General features: G+C 44.9%; 1 protein-coding gene across 1 annotated transcript in view; it reads left to right on the top strand.

The window, feature by feature from the left end:
• CCDC60 (coiled-coil domain containing 60) overlaps nucleotides 1–20499 on the top strand; it is a 111809-nt gene that overhangs the window by 23354 nt on the left and 67956 nt on the right. The gene's annotated exons all lie outside the window — the stretch shown is intronic.

Here is a 20499-nt window from a genome sequence, read left to right as displayed (position 1 = left end):
TCAATCAACTATCTCAACTCAGTCCCCACTAGCTGCCACGCTCTCCTTCCCTTCACAGCTATCAATCAAAATCCTATGCGCCAAGGCATCTTTATCTTAGATCAAAGACAATAAAATGTAAAAGTATTGATTGCATGTCCCATAGAATTGGTATTCTAATTTGATCCCAGACCTAATTTCTTCTAAAGGCACAAACTCTTTCTTGGCTGGACTTTCTCCCTCTTCTCCCTTCTGTGTGTGTGTGTGTGTGTGTGTGTGTGTGTGTGTGTGTGTGTGTCTACATTTCAGTCTCTGTCTCTGTGTCTCTGTCTCTCTGACTCTCTGTCTCTTTCTGTGTGTGTCTGTGTGTCGTGTGTCTGTGTGTCTGTGTCTGTGTCTGTGTTTTGGTCTCTGTCTCTATATCTCTGTCTATCTGTCTCTCTGACTCTCTTCTGTCTCTCTGTCTCTATCTCTCCCTGGCCCCCTCCCCAGCCCTCTTCAAAGCACAGCTTACTCATTCCCTCCTTTCTTAACTCCCCCCCCCCAAGCTGCTAATGCTCCCTCCCAAATTACTTTGCATCTGCTTATGCCCATACATATTATTTCCTCTGATAAAATGGAAACCTCTTAAGAGCACAGGCTGTTTTAGGTCTTGTCTTTGTGTCCCAAACCTGGCACATGGTAGGATCTTAATAAATGCTTATTGATTCATTGGTTCAGTCTGAGGCGATGACCAAACTAGGCTCAACATTTACAGAACCGGTGCCTTCCAACCAGCTTGCAATTTGCTTTGCCCCGGGGTCCAATGATAGTGAAAAGCTAAAGGGAGAGGGGGTCAGGAAAAGGAGAAAAGGCCAAGAGAGCCATATCCAGCTCATTAATGAGGAAGGTGGGATGTTGATCTGCCAATATTAGTTTTTCAATGAAGTTAAGACTTCCTAATAACTGTTGCCTAGGAACCAAGATCACTGTGGCTTTTTGCTGCCTGACAGAAATCTCTCTAATTAGCACACAGACAGGACTATCTCTGCTCTGTGTGTGTGTGTGTGTGTGTGTGTGTGTGTGTGTGTGTGAGGGCAAACGCACTGCACCACAGATATATGTGTTGTGTTTTTCCCCAGAAGAAAAATGTACCTCTTCTATGAATGATGATTCACATTAATTAGACAGTAGCCTTGGGCAAAAGTACCAGCAAACATCAGGTGGCCTGAGTCATTATCTCTGTCATCATCTGCAGAAGCAAAGTGGCCCTTTAGAGTCTCCTTCCTCATTTCTGCTGTTCAGCTTGAGGTATTTTCAATGGCAAACTCTGCATGTGGGTGGGCACCTGTTCGAATGACTGAATCTAGCTGTGCCTGCTGGCCGTGGGCTAATCCGTTCATTAGTAATAGCCATCATTGAGTATATAGGTCTTTCGAGTTTGCGAAGATGTGGTATCTCACTTGAGACTCACAGTAACCCTGCGAGGTATGTTATTATCATCCCCATTTTACAGATAAGGAAACTGAGGCAGACAGAGGTTGAGTGACTTGTCCCTGCATCACCAGGCTGGGAGGATTTGAACTTAGGTCTTCCTGACTTGATTCTACCCACTGAACCACCCACACATGGATCATTGTCCAGTATAACTCTATAACCCATATCTGCTCCATTCCTTCTCTCTACTCACTTGATTAGGTCATCCTCACTTCTGACCTGGACTATTACAATGCACAAAAATAAAGTGACATAAATAACACAGATCAACTGACATCTTCGAAATAATTGACTGAGAGCAAAGTCTTCCAAGGCTCTCTGGATGGCCGCTCGCAAGCCTTCTAATTGTTTCCCTCCCTCTCTACCATTTCATTTTCTACACACCTGCCACAGAGATCTTCCTAAAAACAAAGGGCTGACCATGCCATTCCCTTGCTCAAGAACCTTCTTTGCCTCCCCATTAACCAAAGGATAAAATGTTAGAGCCTCTGTTTGTCCTTTAAAAATCCATCAATATCTGTCGCTACCTTTTTGACTTTGGGCAAATCACTGGACCTGCTTTGGGTGCCAATTTTTCCCAGTTATAAAAAGTAAGGGGTTAGACAGATGATCTCTGAGGTTTCTTGCAACTCTAGATTTACCATCCCATGATCCACTCTTTCCAGATTGACTTCCCAGGACTCCCTAGCATATATTCAAGTTTCTGGCCCAAACGCCCTCTTATAGTGCCCCATATAAGGCCTTCTGTCTCCTCCCTCTTTTTCATGGGATGATGCTGCTCCTCTCTTCCACCCTTTGGGATCCCTACCTCCCAACAAGGTGGAGTTCTTGGGTCACCTTCCACATGACAATTCTCCTCGTCCACCCTGAAATCACTTGTATATATTTTTGAATTTACTTTTCTATGCACGTGCTGTTCCCTACCCTCCTCCTAGAACATAAATTTGTTGAGGGTAAGAAAAGGTTTTCTTTTGGCTTTGAACCCCCAGCACCAAGCATGGGACCTGGCGCACAGTAGCCACTTGATAAATGCACACCGAAGGAAAGAAACGAATGGGTATGTCGTGATAAAGAGAGGAGGGGGCTTCATTCCCAAAGCCTTTCCATCAGCTGGAACAGACACATCGTGATGCCAAGTAGCTGTATGATGAATGTCAAAGCCCGAGTTCTCTTTGGAGATTTAAGCAATGCTAACAGGCATCTTGGTGATGTCAGCTGGGAGCACGTGCTGGCTTAATGGGGGAGAAATGACTTCCTACAGCAATGCATGGAGCCTGTTTCATTTGATTATTTTCCCCACAATGCTGACATTTTCTAGTTCCCCAATGAGGGCGGGGGTGGGGGGGGAGGTAGGGGAGGGAGAGAAAGGGACTCAATCATTTCAAAGTTATCAGTTGATCTCTGTGCCATCCATATCATTCCGTTTCTAAGCATCACAAAGATCTGGAAATGAGATTTGCTACCTGATTGACAGAATGCTCGAGCCTTGGGGCAATTTTTACGGAGGTTTTAGATGTGTGGATGTCACAAAGAGACAGAATTAGGCTCGATGTTTAAGGAGGGAACGAGCCTTCCTGATAATTAGAGCCACCCCACAGTCAAGTGGGCCTCCTGGGGAGGCCATGGCTTCCCCCTCACTGCAGATCAGCAGGCAGAGGCTGGAGGCCACTTCAGGGGAGATATTACAGATGAAATTCTGATTCAGGAATGAGTGGTGGCTTCCTAGTTTTCTTCCCACAGTGAGAATCTGTAATTCTATATCTATGGACTGGTTCTCTGACTGTCACAGTGTTACACCCAATGCCCAGAAGATGGTCTGGTGGGCAGCCCTGTCTCAGCAAAAGAATAATCAAGGCATTGTGATGTAACGTATGGAGCACTAGGCTCAGAGTTAAGAAGCCCTGGGTTCAAATTCAACCTCAGACACTTTCTTCCTCTCTAAAGTGGAGATTAGTAATAGCTTATACCTCACAGGGTTGTTCTGAGAATCAAATGAAGTAATGTAAAGAAAGCACTTTGCAAATCTTAAAGGCGCCATCTAAATGCCAGCTTTTAATGGGGAGGTTTGTGGATCCTCTGAATTAAGAACTATTAGAAACCTCTACGCTGATGTGTGCCAGTAAGAGATGCTGACTGGTAATAGCCACTCATCCTAGAGGCAGGCCTTACTGGGGCAATGAATCCGTATGCATTTATTAAGCATGGACTGCATGCCAGTCATGGTGCAGCTAGATGGCACAGTGGATGGAGCGTTGGGTTTGGAATTAGGAAGAGTCATTTTCCTGGGATCAAATCCAGTCTCGGACACTTACTTAGCTGTGTGACTGTGGGCAAGTCTCTTCACCTTGTTTGCCTCAGTTCCCTCATCTGTAAAATGAGCTGGAGAAGGAAATGGCAAACCACTCCAGTATCTCTGCCAAGAAAACCCCAAATGGGGGCACAGAGGGTCAGACATGACTGAAAAGCAGCCGAACAGCAAACACTCCAGGCAGCATGCTAGATGCTGGGGATACATAGCCAAAAATGAATCATTCCCTTCCCTTAAGGAGCTATTATTTTGTAAGACAGGAAGCAAATTTCTTTCCCCAACTCTTTGCAATGCACAGAAGTGAAATGATAAGAATACTGTTGTCTTAGAAATAATTGACCCAGACTTCCAGCCAGGATGGCCAACTGAGCAGGTGGCAGGTTGCCCAGCTCCCACACCTCATCCAGAAAAACCCCGAAGTTCCCAAAAGACCAAATGTTGATTAAGATATCAAATGAGAAACTAGAATAAGTGATTTCTTCCACCCAAAAAACACCTCAAGCTAAAGCCCAAGGGCAATACCAGAGCCCAACCCCCAAGTAAAGGGACAATTTTACCAGAGATATCGAAAGGTTGAGGCACTCTGTCAGAGATAACGGGAGAGGAGGGTCTCCCCTGAGAAAGCCCCACTCCCAGAGAGCTGTATGTAGCTGCAACTCATCCCTGCTGACATGTCTTCCCCAAGTGATCAATCCCCAGCACTCACAGCGGGACAGCCCAGAACCAAGGACACTGAGATCCCTAACACTCTATCCCAAGATTCCAGAGAGGGCCTCAAAGATCCAATGCTACGAACATCAAAGATCTGAGAGAGGGAGAAAGGAGGGCAAGCTTTGGCAGGGACGGTCAATGCACAAACCCAGACAGGGGACTCAACATGAAACCAAGCAGGACTGGCCCCCCACCCCCACATGCAATACAGAGGTGAGCTCGCCCTCCTGGCACAAAGCCCCAATTCAGGAATTAAAACTGGAGAAATGAGTAAATCAAAGAAAACAGCCTTCTGGGTATAAAAATTATTGCACATCTTAACTTGAGCAAATGCAAGCAGCAACTCAAAGGAGGAGGGGGGTGGGCCATGCATATGTAAATGAATGAATGATAGATTGATTTCATGGAGCTCATGGTGTGAATTTTAAGAACTGAAGCCTCGTCATTGTTTCCTTCTGAAAAAAAGAAATCTTTGATGCGAATCAACATGATTATTTTGTAATGGCAGAAAAGATTCCTGGATGCTTCAAAGATCTAAGGCATTGTAGATGTGAGCACCTCCTATATCAATGTAGGTCATGACCCCTTGACCACTTAGTGGGTAGGTTTTGTTTGACGATTGCTATGGCCAAAAACAAAAAAAAACTCATCCCCTGAAACCAAATAGTGATGATCCTCTGGAACTAGCTAGACATGACCTTGGATGACAGGTGGTATCTATTCAAAGCCTTTCTGACTTGTTGAGACCAATCAGGGTCTGCTGATACAAAAGCAAAATTCGTGGTCAAGGGAGCTGGAATCAAATCCCGACTCTGCCATTTTCTGTCTGTGTGACCTGGGACAAGTCATATGACCTCTCTGAGCCTCCGTTTTCTCATGTGCAAAATAAGGTGGTTGGATTTGATAGCCTCTGACATTCCTTCTAGCTCTGAGGGTACTTAAGTTTGTTCTGAATTAAATTCTACCTCTAATTTCACATCCACTTCTTTGTTTTGTGCTCACAACAAACCTGAGAGGGATTTTTAATACCGTAGACAGATGGGGAAACGGAGGAACAGGACTCATGGGATTCAACTCTAGAACGGACCTTAGCAATCATTCTTTCCAGCCCCCTCATTTTACAGAGACAAAATGACACTCAGTCTCCAGGCTCTGTCCCTTTTCCCTGACTCTCTCCTGTACCTGGAGCTCTTCTCATCTCTGCCTCCCAGCTTCCCCGACATCTGTCAAGTCTGACCTAAAGTCTCACCTTCTGCAAAAAAGTCTTTCCCATTCTGCTTAATCTTAGTGCCTTCCCTCCATTGATTAGTTCCAGTTTCTCCTATCTATAACTTATTTGAACACATTTGTTTGCACGTTGTGTCTTCCCTTAGACTCAGAGTTCCATGACAGCCGAGGCTGTCTTTTGTCTTTCTTTGTATACTCAGCAATGAGGAAAATGCCTGGCGCGGCACGTATACTCCAGTAAATACCAGTTGACTGACTGATTAGAACCTGTATCTCTTGATTCTAACATTTCACTGAACCACACCACCTAATGTGTTATCCCAAAATGTTCTCAGAACCAAGCCAGTACTATTTAAAAAGAAATAATCATTTAAAAAAAGAACCAAGCCAGACAACAAAACAACTCCTTTGGATGTTGAGAGAATGATTCTTCCAATGCCATTTACTACAATCAGTCTCTCTTTTTACAATGCTTAGAATGTTAAAACAAAGCATTTTGAGCTGGAAGGGACCGTAGAACATAGAATGTTTGAGCTAGAAGGGCCCTTAGAACACAGAACTACAAAAGTGGAAAAGACCTCAGAACACGGAATATTAGCACAGGAAGAGACCATAGTGCACAGAATGTTATAATTGTAGAAGTTGATAGATTATAGAACGTAGAATATGGAATGCCATAGCTAGAAGGGACCTTTAAACATAGAATGTCAGAGCTCAGCTTGATTTAGGGGTTCACAGGGGCATGCTATGGAGCAGAAGAGATTATTAGGATCTCTTCTGCCTACCCAACCATTTAATCACTAAATGCTTTCTAAATGGGTGATTTTGGGGGTGGGAGTGTAGGGGATGGGGGCAAGGAACTGGTAGCCACACCAGAGAAATGATGGACAATTCAGGCTTAAAACACATATGTCCTAATGGAGTTTATTGAAGAACGTTTGTTGTTACTGCTGGTTGTCCAAGGGCTTGCTTACATGAGAAGACTTTCTTCAAGTTACTGTCCATGCTAGTGCCTTTTCTCCAAAGATTACCTTCAATTTGTCTAATATACATCTTGTAGATACATAGTTGTTTGCATGTTGTCTCTCCCATTACAAGTGTAATCCTTGAGGGCAGGGATCATGTTTTTGGTTTGGTTTGGTTTGGGGCAGGTGGTATTGTTTTTTTTTTCTTTTTATCCCTAATGCTTAGCACATTGCCTGGCCCATGGTAAGCACTTTATAAATTCTTATTGACTTAGCTTGACTTGTCTGGCCTCTGAGGCTCCCAAGACCTATGCCAGATGGTGACCAGCCCCTATGAAGCGCAACACGTGGGCCTTGCTCAGAGGACGGTAGCAACAAAAATGGTTTCCCTCCGATGTACTCTAATGATGCGTCATCACTTTGCCGGCTTCTTAACTCAGGCCTGGACTTTCTAACATTTTAATTAGTGGGGAGACAAGACGTTATCTCTTGCTTCAATTCCAAATCTTCACTTTGGGATCTTTCAGCATTAAAAACTGGTTAGGAAAAAAGACCCGGGGTGGTGATGTTGGAAACTTAAACCATGACTAACCTTTCTAATTTATTATTCACTGCGCAGAGGCAGCAACTTAACTCTCACAGCCTTTGACTAGGATGAGTAAGATTTTTTTTTGATCTATACATTCCCAGAGGCAGGGGTAACCAATAACAACCAAATGTAACAAGTGGCTTGCCATTGTCTTCTCCAGCTCATTTTACAGATAAGGAAACTGAGGCAAATAAGGTGAAGCAACTTGCCCAGGGTCATACAGCTAGCTAGTTAGGTATCTGAGGGCAGATTTGAACTCAGGAAGATGACTCCAGGCTAGGCACTATGGCACCCCCTAGCCGCCCCACGTGAGAATACTGTGTGTTCTCTGTGATCTCTGTGGGTTCCCCCTGCCTACGATACTGGTTGTATTTGTGGGAGAGTGAGTCCCAGGTTTTTGTAGCTGCTTTTTTCACACTGCTTTTCAGCAAATGTTTTTGCTTTGAACTCATCTGCGTCCTTGCAAGATAAACAGATCAGTAGGGCCTCATGAGCTCCATACGTTTAAGAGTCTGAACCCACAGAGGTCCCTGAACCTGGGGCAGTCATCCTCCAGGGAACGCGACCTGTGAGTGTGAATTGGTGAGTTAGCTCAAGCAAGGTATTGCATTTACCTGGAATGAAACAGACCCAGTATTACACAGTGGGTTAACAGTACAGCCGCTAGGTGGCGCCATAGTGCACAGAGCTCTAGGCTTGGAGTCAGGAAGACTCATCTTCCTGAGTTCAAATCCAGCCTCAGACACTTACTAGCTGGGTGACCCTGGGCACATCACTTAACACTGCTTGCCTCAGTTTCCTCATCTGTCAAATGAGTTGGAGAAGGAAATGGCAGCCCAGTATCTGGTTTCCAGACTTTTTCTCAGAAAATGTCTCCTTCGAGTTTTACTCAATCCATACCTGGACAGCTAGGTGGCACATTGGATAAAATACTAGGCTCAGAATCAGGAAGACCCATCTCCATGAGTTCCAATCCAGCCTCAGACACTTACTAGCTGTGTTACTGTGGGCAAGTCATTTAACCCTGCTTACCTCAGTTTCCCCATCTGTAAAATGAGCTAGAGAAGGAAATGGTAAATCACTCCAGTACCTCTGCCAAGAAGACCCCAAAAGGGGTCAGGAAGAGCCAGCCATGACTGAAAAATGATTAAACAACAACCATAAAGCTGTGACTCCAACAAACCCAGATCTCCTGACTCCATCACCAAGGCTATTTCCCCTCCACCCACCCTAAGTGCTTGTCACACTGTGATATGAATTCTTCTGAAGTTTTATAAAATTAGGATCTAGAATAAAGATTAAGTAAAGAGAACAAGGAAAGGCAAAACCACTTAAAATAATTAGAACACTTCTGACGGCAATTTCTTCTTCAGTGGAGCAGAGGTTAATTTGTTAGCCCTTTAAGTTAACAAATTTCATTACTTCCAAGATAACTCAGCATTTATCATACTCTGGCTATGCAAGGAAGATTTACAGGCTCTTGTGAACTGCTGTATCACACAATTTGCTGGATCCCAGAATGATTATAATATAAAAAGTTTGTTCCCTGCACTGCCCTCCAGCAGGGTACAAGCAACAGGCATTCCCAGGGGAGAGGGAAGGAAGCCTCCCTCGCTCCAGCTGCTGCTCCGGCACTCACTCCCTGAGAACAGCTTTTCTCTCCTGGTTAGATCAGAGACGGTGCGCCAGCACCAAGAGGATCAGGAGATGCCAAATCACGGATTAGATAAGTAGAATGATTTTTCTGAGCTGCAGATGCTTTGCAGAGTCTCCACCGGCTGCAGTTTACAAGGCACGGTGGCATAATAGAGAGAGCATTGTTGGGAAAGATAATTCTCCTAAGGCACATGTCTCTCTCTTGCTCAAGAACCTCCAATGGCTCCCCATTGCCCTCTGAATCAAACATTTAAAGCCCACAACAACCCCTTTTACTATGTATATTTCAAATTGCCACTTTTCACACACTCTTGGTTCAAGCTTGGTTCAAGATATGAATACCATTTGTTCCCAAAATCCACCTTTCATCTCCCAACTCTGACCCTCTATCCAATTTATCGCCTTACCTGGAATAACCTCCCTTCTCATCTTTGCCTCTTAGGACCCAGAATTCTCTACTTTCAAGGTTCATCCTACGTGCTAACTTTTCCTCAAGTCTTTCCTTAACAACCCCATAGCTAAGCTGTCTTCCTCCTCAAACAGCTCTGAATTGCTTTGGATGCTGGCTCATATTAGATCACCTTAGGTTTAGAGTTGGGAAGGCCTGAGTTCAAATGTGGTCTCAGAGCTTACTAGTTTTATGACCCTGAGTCTTTCAACCCCTATCTGCCTCAGTTTGCTTCTCTGCAAAATGGGAATCAGAATAGCACCTAGCCCCAAGGGTTGTTGTGAAGATAGAACAAGATGATATTTCTAAAGTACTTAATATAGTGCCTGGCATACAGCAGGTGCTTAATAATTGCTTGTTCCCTCCCCATAGCCCTCATCACTCCTTATCTTGTTCTTAACTGATCTGTCATTATCATATCATATGTTGTAGCATATTATAATATCGTCATATTTCATGCACATATACACAGAGAATAAATGTAAGATCCATGAGGACAGGAACCATGTCATTTAAAAAAATTATTCTGTCCCTGGAGCCTTGGACCATTGAGTTACTTCAATAAATATTTGAAAAATGACAGGAAGTCTGGAGACCTGGGTTCTAGTTCTAGCTTTAAGATTTGGGGAACAAATCATCTCACTGGGCCTCAGTTTCTCTAACTACAAGAAGAGAAGAGAGATGAATCAATCTCAATATTAATTAATTTAATTAATTAATCAATAGTCAATGGTCTATTTGATCATGTAGACTTCTTTAAACACTTCTAAGACACTCCCAGCTCTGACATCCCCTGTTCTAAGGCCCCTCCCAGCCCTGACATCCCCTGTTCTAAGGCCCCTCCCAGCCCTGACATCCCCTGTTCTAAGGCCCCTCCCAGCCCTGACATCCCCTGTTCTAAGGCCCTCCCAGACCTGACATCCCCTGTTCTAAGGCCCCTCCCAGCCTTGACATCCCCTGTTCTCAGGCTCCTTCTAGCTCTGACATTCTAGATCTTAAACTGACGTTCTTTGTTCCATGATCCCTCAAAGATCCCTTTCTCTGTTACTTCCAGAGCAAAGACAAAAGTGGCATTCTCCTAAGTGTACCTCTCTATCTCTCCCCCCACTCCCACACCCACCCCTATCATGACAGAAGCTAACTAAAGGGCCTGTCACTGGCTGTGTCTTGTTCACTTAAATACCAATTTGCCATGGCCGTGTACAGTGTTTGCCCAGATCCCAGACACGTCAAGTGAACTTTGCAAAACCGTCAGAGCCAAATAGAACTCAGGTCCCACCGGTGATTTGTTCTCCGTTGATAGTCAGGCGTGCGGCATCACCAGGACAGCTTCAACACACCTGTCTGACATCTGATTTATGATCAAAAGGAACCAATTAATTTCTCCCTTCCACTGGAGGTTCAAGTTATCCGGCAGAGAAAAGCCACAAAAACACACTCCCAGGAGGCAGAAAAGCCTGACTCAGCAACCCCCACTCTCCCTCAGGAGCTACTATGAACAGATGACCCAGGGATAGCCACCGATTTAGAGAAGAGACTTAATAAATATGTGGTTCCACGAAGCAGTCAGAATCTGTTTGCAATCAATTTGCTGTCCCCACAATGTGCTCCTGACATAATCTTTTGTGTACCGACTCTGGTGACCTTCCCTCGGGTAATCTGGTCCCACAAAGGAAAGTGAAGTTGCTCCACCGTGAATTACGGGACTGCTGGAGGAAGCTGTTTTAATTTGCATGCTGACAAAGGTATTAACTTAACCCCTCCAAATAAGATGCGTCCTTTTGTCTGACTGGCAATTCGAAATCGATGTTGTGACTACAGCTGACTGAAGCCCAATTACTGTAATAAATGTATTCCAAATTTCATCTCGATTGCATTTGCATTTTAATGAATGATGCCAACCTCCTTATCAATTTGGCAACGGGGCGAGGGTTATTAAGTTATTGTATAAACAGGATGGTCTGACAGAGAAGTCGTCGACACAAAGTAATATCGAGCCGGTGTCTTCCCAGCCAAAGGCTGGGTGATTAAGCGCTTCTGTGGATGGACTGAAAATTCCAGGATTGGAGGACAGCTCTAGAGATGCCCCACCCCTAATTGGTTATGTGACCTTGAACAAATCATTTAAGCTCTCTGCATCTCTCTTTAAAAATGAAAGGGTTGAACCCCTGTGTTTGAGTTCCAAGGTCCTTTTCAGTTCAGACGTCCTGAGGTCATAGCCGTTCATGGGAAAGGGGTCTCAGGGTTTTACTGGACAGTGTTGTGTTGTGTTGTATTGTGTTTTATTGTGTTGTGTTGCTCATTTTTCAAAAGGGCCAATGACATCATGGAGTGATGTCTTGGGTTGTGAGTGAATTGGATTTAAGTGAGGCAGAGTTCTGCACAAAGTCATCAGCCTTACCCTCTCTCTTCCTGAGTCTTTGAAGTCCAACGGCAGGACAAAAGTTAGGACGACCGATGATGGCCCCGGATTACAATAGATGACCTCTGTGTCCTGGAAGTCTAACCAAACTCTGAGCGCTCCACAGCACCTGCTTCAGCTGCCTTCGTGGCCATTGGAACAAATTGTTCTCATCCGCCTGTTCCACCAAGGGAAGTCTTCACATGCTTGGGGTAGATGGCCCCCAAACTGAGTATGAAGGCAAAGGGAAAGAAACTACCTACTATGTGCCAGGCACTGCACTAAGCCCTTTACAAATGTCATCTTATTTGTTCCTCACAGCAACCTGTGTTATGATTCCCATTTTACAGTTGAGCACACTGAGGCAAACAGAGGTAAATGACTTACGAGGCAAGTGTGTATCAGAGGTGGGACTCAAACTCAGGTCTTCTAGAATTCAAAGCCAGCTTTCTGTTTACTGTATGGGGTGCTTCTCTTAGCACCCCTGAACACCATCTTAGATTGCATCAAAAGATGTGTCTAGAGGAGGAGTTCTTCAGGTTTTTTTGTGTCATGCACCTCTTTGGCAGTGTCAGGCAAAGGCCATGGATGCTTTCTCAGAAGAATGCTCTTAGGTCCATAAAATCAAATAAGAGGATTATAAAGAAATCCAATTATACTGAAATTAGCTAAAGATAGATCAATAGAGATAGATGATAAGTAGAGATGATAGATGACAGAGAAATTAATAGATTGGTTGCTATAGATGATAGATATAGAGATGGTAGATAATAGAGGTATGGATCAGTGACAGAGAAATAGAAATTATAGATGATGGATTGGTTGATATATATTGATAGATACAGATTGATTGACAGAAACAGACAAATAGATAAAACAGACATATGGAAGGGCAGACAGACAGGCGGACAGATAAATAGACAAGCAGATGGATAGATAGATAGATAGATAGATAGATAGATAGATAGATAGATAGATAAGACGGATGGATGGACAGAGACAGACTAAATAGATAGGTAGGTAGATAGATGGAGATAGACAGATAGATAGATAGATAGATAATCTGCCAGGCATGATCAGACCAAACCTAGAGTTTAGGGTTCAATTTGGGACACCACATTTTAGGATGTTCATTAATAAATTGAAGGGTATGCTGCTCAGGGGGACAAGGCTGCAGACGGGTCTGGAGACCACACCATACAAGGATGGGTTGAGGGAACCTGGAATACTTAAACCCAGAGAAGACTTGGTTGGGGTAAGATTTGTGTCCTCAGCTATCTGAAGGGCTGCCATACAGAAGAGAGATCAGATTAGTTTCCACTTGGCCTTGGAGGTCAGAATCTGGAGCAGTGAGTGCAGAAAAGCAGATCTAGGCTTGTTGTGAGGGGACACATCATAACAATGAAAATTGCCCCAAAGTAGAATGGTCTGCCATGGGAGGTAGTGAGCTCCCTGTCACTGGAGGTCCTTGAGCAGAGCTGGATGACCACTTGTCAGAGATTGTGATTATTGCTCAGGAATGGGTTGGGCTGGCTGGCCTCTGAGCCCTCTTCCAGCTCTGAGATTCTGTGACCGTCCATCCACCATCTTTTTCCCCCTCCTTCCTTGAAATCAAATCCTGTGTAGCTTTAACAAAATGGATCATGAACCAGACAGATGAAGCAGGCTATGCGAGATTCCACGTCCCAACAATTTAGGAGCAAACTGATTTATTGGCCATTATTCGAAAAGAGTAATATTTGTTAAGTGAAAATTTTCCATGTAGGCAATTCCCTCTTGCAAGAGCGGGGCTGCCCTGAAATCACATTGCAAGGAGTGTTTGTTCAGCGTAATGTCGTTCTGCCTTCCCAGCCGAGGCGCTGTTTGGCTTATAGCTTCATATTTCTCCCAGGCAGAGACAGGAACTGTGAGTGAAAAGCTGGGAGGGGAAAAGCTAATGCAACTAAAAAATGCAAGGTGACATCTGGGATGGGGGCTTTTAATCTGAGACGTTGAGCCCTATGCCCCCATCATAGCACAAGAGGCTCTCTGGACCCTTAGGAGGGCAGCATGGAATGAGGGAAAGGCCAGTGATCCAGGAGTCTGGAGTCCTGGGCATTAGCGGTGGCTGGTCCAGTTAGTAGCTGTGTGAGCCTAGGGTAAATCCCTCAACTTCTTGGAGAGTTGATTTAGCTCTGTCAGATACATGACCCATAGGCAAACCTTCAGGCTCCAGCACTCCAACTGCACCAGATTAAAATATAACTGGAAAATGCTTAACAAAATAAATAAAAATACAATAAAACATAGATAATGTTAATATGTGGTTTTCTAAGTCAATATCCAGCCTGCAGAGATCCTTAGATACCATTTAGTGGCCCTGGTTCAATTTGAGTTTGAAAGCACTGATTTAGATCAAAATGAAAAGTCTCTGAAAGATTCTCTTCCAGTGGAATGTAAATTCCTTGAGGGCAGGGACAGCGTTTTGTTTTGTCTGTCTCCAGATCCAGAGTGGCCTAGTGGTTGGAGAGCTGGCCTCACTACCAGGAAGAACCTAAGCATGTCACCCATTATCTCAGTGCCCCAGGCAACTGTCTAAAGACTGATAAGGTGCACATCTGCACTGGTAGAGGGTAGAACTCTCCTGGAGTTCTCTATGCTAATGAAATGGCCCAGTCCTCATCCCAATAAACAGCAGCCTAGCACAGAGACTTAGAGATATCTCCAGCATCTAGCTACAGTGTCTGGCACCCAAGTAGGCACTTAATAAATGCTTATGGATTGCCTGCTGGGTGGGTACATATCACCAGCATGGGAAACTCCCTACCTGGGAAATCCCACCACCAATGCAGATTGCAGGCCATGTACGACCTAAGTCATAAATGAGTTTTAAAGAGGGGCTTGGGGCAGTGTGAGGTTAAGTGACTAGCCCTGGATCACCCCACCAGCATGGATCAGAGGTGAATAACAAGGATGGTGAGGATGAAGATGAGGATGAGGACGATGATGACATTTTAAATTCTGAGAAATGTTAGATAACATAAGTAGTAGGAGCCAAAGTCAAGCCTTGTACCAGGCCCACTCACCGAATAGGCTGCCTCGGGAGATGGGGGGAAGGGCATCAAACAGACATCACTTGAGCGTTTCTCAGACATGTCATAGAGGACACTGCTGTCCAGAAGCTATCATCTGGAGTTCCCTTGTGATTCTGTGAATTCATGCTTCTGTGTGCAAGTTAGAGGTAAATTTAGGCTTGTCGTTGGGAAAAGCTTCTTCACTATTGAGCTTCTTGTCTATAATGGTCATGGGATGTCGGGGGAGGTAGTGAGTTCCCCATCCTTGGAGGTCTTCAAGCCAAGATTGGGTGACAGTGTCACGGAAGGGATTCCGGTTCAGGTAGGAGCAGAATGGATAGCTTCTTCCAACTTGGGAGCACTGAGATTCTCTGATTTCTGACCCCATATCCAAACACTCTCTAACCATTAAACAAGCATTTATTGGGAAGGCAGTAAGAGGAGCCCAGGTGATGCAGTGGACAGAGTCAGGAAGACCTGAGTTCAAATCCAGTCTCAGATACGTCATAGCTGCGTGACCCTGGGCAAATCACTTAACCACTTAATCAGCTTTCTCATCTGTATAATGGGATAATAATAACACCTACCACCCGGTTATTGTGGAGATCAAATGAGAATATTTGTAAAGGGCTTTCTCAATGTGCGTTGTTATCATAGCAATATATATTATACAAATGCCTATAATTGCTATTTATTATTACACTGTCCATTTACAGGAGATAGGCTGGTTCACTGAAAAAAAAATGTTGTGAGCTCCTTGAGGGCAGAGAGTGTTTTATTTTTGTCTCTGCCTATCTGCACAGTGCCTGGCATACAGGAAGTGCTTAATAAATGCTTGTTGGTTCATTCTTTGATGATAGGATGGGAGCCCCTTTCTATTTTTATTCCCAATGAGCATTTGGTCATTTTTTCATGATGATGATACTTCTGCAGTTACTATGTGCCAGGCTAAGAGCTGGGGACCCCGAGGGCTTGAGCTAAGGTGACAGCCATGGGAGTGAAGAGAAGGGGGAGAAGGTGGGAGATGGTATGCCGTAAACACTAAGATTTAACAACCAGCCAGATACGTGGGCATGGGAGAGAGAGGAGGGCAATATATTGCTGAGATTACATTCTGAGACGCTGGAAGGATGGCGATGCCTTTGATAGAAATAGGGAAGTTTGGAAGGGAGCAGGGGCCTGGGAAGGGAGAAAGAGAATGACTATTAATGAGAAAATCTGTTTTAAACATGTTTCTGTTTAAGACAGGGCAGCTAGTTGGCGCCATAGTGCACAGAGCGCTGCATGACTCATCTTCCTGAGTTCAAATCTGACCTCAGACACTTACTAGCTGTGTGTCCCTGGGCAAGCCACTTAACCCTGTTTGCCTCAGTTTCCTCATCTGTAAAATGAGCTGGAAAAGGAAATGACGAACCCCTCTACTATCTTTGCCAAGAAAACCCCAAATGGGGTCACGCAGAGTGGGACACAACTGAAAATGACTGAACGATAACAAATTTAAGACACGTTTGAGTTTACGATGTCTCTGGCATATCGAGTTTGAGGTGTCTAGTAGTCAATTAGTGATCCAGGACCCAAGATCAGGAGCCTGGGGCTGGATATCTAGATCTGGGAGTCATCTGCACAGAAATTATAGTTCAACCCATGGGTTTAAGCTTATTCATCTCTCATTATACGCTCTCTTTTAAATGAACTTTGAGTGTGGCAGCAGTGTTCTAAAGTGACTTGTGTCTGAGGCTGGATTTGAACCCAGAACCCTACTGACTCTGAGCCCAGGACCCTATATGCTATGCCATATTGCCTCTTTTAAAACATTCGGCCCTTAAAATCTACACTGGCAGCACCAGGAAAGCCTAGCAGTACCCCCTGGAAGAGTAGCCAAGCAACCAGACTTTCTCCAAACAGCCTGGTGTGTTCGGAAAGCCCCCAAATACCCTAGCTGTAGAGAAGACCAAGCACTCATACCCTTCTGAGCAGACCAACATCAGAGTATCTGAAGGAGAGGGCCACAGTGTCACCGGGGTCCACCATCACGGCCACAGAGCCACCAAACTGTGACATCCCCCCTTTTCCCCCATCACTAGTTCAACAGCAAGTCACCAAGAGACTGGGTTATTTCAGCTAGACACTAGGAAAGTAGTGATTGAAACACTCTCTGTTTGCCATCCCCAAGATGATGAAAGGACCGTTTATTGGTATCCCTGCCCACACAGCAGACCATCACTGACCCAGGCATCCTCAAACTAGGTGGCTCTTTCCTTGCTCGCCATAAATGCATCTTGGGAGATCCACCCAATGTGCTGCAGGAAGGCCTCCTCCGTCTCTCCCAACATCATGAAACTAGCTGGCTGTCTACCTGTCATCCCTCGTCAAGCTAAGTGTCCGTTATCAAGTCTTTTCTTCTTGTCTTACGTTCTCAGGGAAGGGAAGGGGGATTTCTTTTGCTCCCCTCCTTTGCCTCTTCATGGATCGTGTGTTTCAGCCTGTTCATTCCCACCATGCCCTCTGTTGACAGTCATTTTTAATTCTTCAGTCCATCTCTTTTTAAAATGTGGGGAAGGGAGGAAAGGGGGGAATGATGCTATTTCCCTGGAATTGAACAGTTCAAGAAACCAAACCAGCTGCTTCATCTGGGTGGGCTCTGGGTGACTTAATTCTCCACCTACCAGGGGACAAGAAGATGGTCTAGAGGACAGATGTTTCTATCTGATTGGAATCCACTCCCACTTCTCTGCTACTCAGAGGCCACGAGACTGCTTGGCAGCAGCTGTCCCTGCCCCTCCCCTGCTATTTCTCTCCCTCTCTCATTTCTGTCATTATCTGTAGAGAGGTAAGCATTCCCTCCTCTTCCCCCCAAGAGTGGAATGCCCTTCCCCTTGTCTCCCTAGTCCTGACAGCCTTCACTGACAGCCTTCCTCCGACTGAAAGTATACTGAAGTGACAGCAAATAGAATTTAGCAGCTAACAGGTAGCTCCAGGCGATTACCTGCCAAACTGTGCCAATCAACCCAAGGCAGCAGGTGACCCCATGACCCATGTGAGAGCTGAAGATGTGGCAGAAACTGTTATTGAGCAGGGGGAGAGCTTTGGAGTGGGGGGAAGACAATGGAAAGGGATCCAAGTGCTTTGCTAACCATGTGCTGGCTGAGCTGGAAAAACTGGGCTGAGCAGAGGATGGAGGGGAGGTCTGCTGCCACCAAGAGGCCCTTTTAGCTAGAACAGGATTTCTGAGTGCATCAGAGACCCCCGAGTCACAGAATCCCGGAACTGAAAGGACCTCAGATGCTACACCATGCCTGAGCAAGAATGCCTGCTACCATACACCTGGGACAGCCAACGCTCTCCTGGAAACCTCTGGTGAGGCAGAGCACACCACCTCCCAAGGCAGCTCTTCACCCTCTGGGACAGCTCCTCAGGTTACAAAGTGTCCACTGACTGCCACAGTGGCCTCTTAGCAACCTGAGATATATGACATGGAATCAAGCAGCCTTATGGGGACAATATGATGACTGTCTTTGTGTATGCGAAGGACTGTTACATGGAGAGATGGACAAGACTTGTTCAGCTTGGCCCCAGAGGGCAAAACAGGGAGCGAAGTGTGAGTGTATGAGTGGGTGTGTATGTGTAAATGAGTGTGACTGTGTGTGAGTGTATGTATGCGTGTATATGAGTGTGTGTGTGTGTGTGTAAGTGTGTCAATGTGTGTTTGTGTATGCGTGTCTGTGTGGGAGTGTGTGTGTATGTGTGGGAGTGTTTGTGTGTGTGAGTGTGTATATGTGTGCCTGTGTGTATGTGTAAGTGTGTGGGGGTGTGTATATGTATGGCTGTGTATTAGTGTGAGTGTGTATATGTGTGAGAGTGTGTGAGTTTGTGTGTGTGTGTGCGTGTGTTCATAAAGGGCGCCAGAATAAATTGACATAGAGTCCCAGCAGAATTTGACTCCCTATGGCTCACTCCCCGCGTGATCTTGACATGAGTCACTTTGTCCTAGTTTCCTCTTTTGTAAAATGAAAGAGTTGGAACAGATGGAGAAACTGAGGCTTAGAGACCTGCCCGGGTTCCAAATCAAGCATCACAAACATGTTGTTTTTATTCAGCCATGTCTGACTCTTCCTGTCCCCATTTGGGATTTTCTTGGCAAAGATACTGGAGTGATTTGCCATTTCCTTCTCCAACTCATTTTACAGATGAGGAAACTGAGGCCAACAGGGTGAAGTGACTTGCCCAGGGTCATACAGCTAATAAGGGGGAAGGAAAGAAATAGGCATTTATATGGCACCAACTGTGTGCCAGGCATTGTGGTAAAAGATTTACAAATATCTTATTCAATACTAGTGTCTGAGGCTGGTTTTGAACTCAGGAAAATGAGTCTTTCTGACTCCAGGCCTGGTGCACCATCCACTTTATCACCTAGGTACTCCCCTATTGACCATAACAAATCTTTAATTTGAGATTTAGGTTCAGTGTGAGAGAAAACATCCTAAGAGGTCACAAGACCAGAAATTAGGATCCGAAAGAGATCATAGCACCATCAAGTCCAACCCCTTAATTTTACACATGAGGGTACCGAGGCTCAGCTAAAGTGGCTTGCTCTAGGTCACACACAGAATAAGTAGCAAAGCTGGGATTTGAACTCAGAACCCTTGACTTGTAAGTTCAGCACACACATTTGATTCTTTTTCCGTTGTATGGTACTTTCAAGTTGATCATGTTTAGTATCCATGTTAGTCCTTCAAATCCTTTCCCCATTAAGTCAGTAAGCAAGCATTTATTGAGCACCTACTATGTACCCAGCATTGCACTAAGCACTGGGAATACAGTGAAAGGCAAAAACAATCCCTGCCTTTATGGAGGTCACAGTCTAGTGAGGAAACAACATGTAAATAACTAGATATATACAAAGTAAATGCAAAGTAAATGGAAAGTGATCTAAGAAAGCACTGGCCCTAGAGTCAGGAGGACCTGAGTTCAAATCCAGCCTCAGGAACTTCCTAGCTATGTGACCCTAGGCAAGTCACTTCACCCTGTTTGCCTCAGTTTCCTCATCTGTAAAATGAGTTGGAGAAGGAAACGGCAAAGCACTCCATTATCTTTGCCAGGAAAATCCCAAATGGGTTCACAGAGTCAGACATCATTGATAAACTACCCAACAACAAAGTCTTTAGGGGATCCCTATTGAAAATAAAAATGCCTTTCTGACGAATAGCACCTTAAACCACTATTAGTTAATACTGCAGTGTCTCAGTGGAAATTAGTTTGTCATTGGATCAATTTCCAACTCAAACAGCCAACTATGAACAAGACCCTTCCAGAATGGGATAGAGGACCAACGTCTGGGAGTGGGGGAGTGCCAGGCCCAGGGAAAGGCAGGATGGATTTGGAATAGTGGATGCAGATTCGAATTCTACTTTCTTATGCTTATTGTGTGACCTGGAACACACCAATTAGCCTCTCTGGGTCTTAGTCCACTCACAGAGAGTCAGTATAGCAAAATAGGTGGCATGCTAGACCTGGAATCGGTAAGACCAGGATTCAAATCCCGCCTTTGATACTGTGTGACCTCAGGAGAATCCTGTAACCTTTCTAAGTCTCAATTTCTCCATCTGCAAAATGGAGGGGCAGGGGAATTAGACTAGATGCCCTCTGACATCCCTTCCAGCTATAGATTCCTGCCATCCTACAATCT

The sequence above is a fragment of the Trichosurus vulpecula genome, chromosome 1, assembly GCF_011100635.1.
Source record: "Trichosurus vulpecula isolate mTriVul1 chromosome 1, mTriVul1.pri, whole genome shotgun sequence".
Lineage (NCBI taxonomy): Eukaryota > Metazoa > Chordata > Mammalia > Diprotodontia > Phalangeridae > Trichosurus > Trichosurus vulpecula.
The sequence above is the reverse complement of the archived record's forward strand: the minus strand, read 5'-3'. Positions and strand labels throughout refer to the sequence as shown.